The sequence below is a fragment of the Sinocyclocheilus grahami genome, unplaced genomic scaffold (genome assembly GCF_001515645.1).
Source record: "Sinocyclocheilus grahami isolate Dianchi unplaced genomic scaffold, SAMN03320097.WGS_v1.1 scaffold442.1, whole genome shotgun sequence".
In the NCBI taxonomy this organism is placed as follows: domain Eukaryota; kingdom Metazoa; phylum Chordata; class Actinopteri; order Cypriniformes; family Cyprinidae; genus Sinocyclocheilus; species Sinocyclocheilus grahami.
In genome coordinates this window covers 2054743-2056797 of record NW_015505621.1, presented here as the reverse complement: position 1 = coordinate 2056797, position 2055 = coordinate 2054743, and the positions used below count along the sequence as shown (strand labels likewise).

Below are 2055 nucleotides of genomic sequence, written 5' to 3'. Positions count from 1 at the left end.
AAGGCCCCATATCTTGAATTTTGTGATGCATTTTAATAGAATGAATCATGCAGCGAAAGAATGCACTCTAAATGCGCACGCGCACTAGTTTAACCTTCTAGACTTCATCACGTCATGTGTGCGTGCACGTTTTGTTTGGATTTTGCAATATACTCGATAATGTCAAACCGCACATTGTAAAACAACAATTACGAAATGTGTAGATTCAGTGGCGAACGCTGTTACCTGCAAACTCCGTCCCACAGGCTTTACAGTGAATACAGTGCATAGAGCACACTGCATTTTCATAGCGAAGCCACTCGAAGTCTTTCAACCATTCTCTCCGAAAACTGTACGCCTTCTTTTTCTGGCTGGTGGATCAACATTTACCACATGATCGCTATCACCAGCACCATTATTTGTAACTTTAGGTGGTTTACAAAAGAAATCTGTCAGTGTTCTTTTCATTCTATCTCTTCTTCAACCCTTTACATTCCCCGCGGTAGTTAGCTCCCTGTCACCTGACAGCGGAAAGCAGTGACAGTGATTGACAGCTAATATTAACCAATCTAAAATCTGCATTAAAGTTAACAATGTAAAGCTGAAGTTTAATTGGTTATATAACGTTTGATAGAATGGCAGATCGGTCACCGTATCAGCACTCAGAAGGCACATACTCTGATCGTTTTTAGAGATATGAAAACAGGTCGCACGACAACAATTATATGCACTCGCACAAATGCTCCCAAATATATTTTGAGGTCGCACAGATTAAATTTCGGGAGCATATGCGACCAAAATGGTAACATCACATTTACCTCAGAAAAACATATTTGGTGACCGTAAACTCATTAGTCAGATAGAAAAATAAACTGTATAGAGGGGCATTTTGCTAAATATATGCACCATATAACATATTCATTTTAAATTTGACTGTTCTTCAATGTTTATGTTTGAATAAATCCTTTTTTGATAGGCCTATCAAGTTTTTATGACAGCCACCGTTTATATATATAAAAAAAACGAATTGAAGTAGAAATATTATTATGTAATTGTAACTTTATTATTTTAAAAACTTCATTAAATGTAATTTTAACAAATCAGTCAATTTTAACCTTCAGTATTATAGTAATGTAGCACCAACTGACTCTCATGTATATTTTACAGCATTAGTTGAGAGATTTGTTTTCCCTTGAGAAAATTTGGCATGTACTGTACCTGATATATATCCAAAATAATCGACATTGAATCGAATCGAATCGAATCGCAAGCTTGTGAATGAGAATCTAATCGAATCGTGAAATTTGTGTCAAAACCCAGCCCTACTTGCATGTGAGGCCATTTTGATGCAAAGTGATGATGGCTGCACGTGTTTCTTTGGAGGTAACCATTGCTAACAAGAACACAATGATTGGAAGCGCTTCTTCCCTCCTTTTATTGCAATCAGTCTGCTTTTACAATCTAATTAATATGCTAGTGATTTCACCGGACTAGTACTCATTCACACTTTCAAATGTGCTGCTATGTTTAGTCAATTAATGTTAGCTGGTAATTTTGTGTCAGGATCAAAAAACAGTGACATTTTTTTTTTTTTGCGAAAAGTAAATTTTTTGGCCAATGAAGCTTTTAGCAATTATTTAAAATGTATCTGATCACTCTACACAATAATCTAGAAACAATGTGAATGAACACCACAACAGATTACACTCTTAAAAATAAAGGTGCTTCAAAAAGTTCTTCAAGCGATGCCATAGAAGAACCATTTTTGGTTCCACAAAGAACCATTCAGTCAAAGGTTCTTTAAAGAACCATCTCTTTCTTACCTTTTTATAATCTGAAGAACCTTCTTTTGCCACAAAGAACCTTTTGTGAAACAGAAAGGTTCTTTAGATGTTAAAGGTTCTTTATGGAACCATTTAGACAAAAAGGTTATTCTATGGCATCGTTAAGCAGCTTTATTTTTAAGAGTGTAAGCAGCAAACAATTTATGTCACTGCCAAAACTTTTGGCCATGACTGTATATAACAACTAATACTGTATATATATATATATATATATATATATACAGGTGCATCT

At 34.9% G+C, this 2055-nt stretch overlaps 1 protein-coding gene across 9 annotated transcripts in view; it reads right to left on the bottom strand.

Moving 5' to 3' along the window:
- LOC107552172 (uncharacterized) overlaps positions 1 to 2055 on the bottom strand; it is a 33406-nt gene that overhangs the window by 30890 nt on the left and 461 nt on the right. The window lies entirely within an intron of this gene.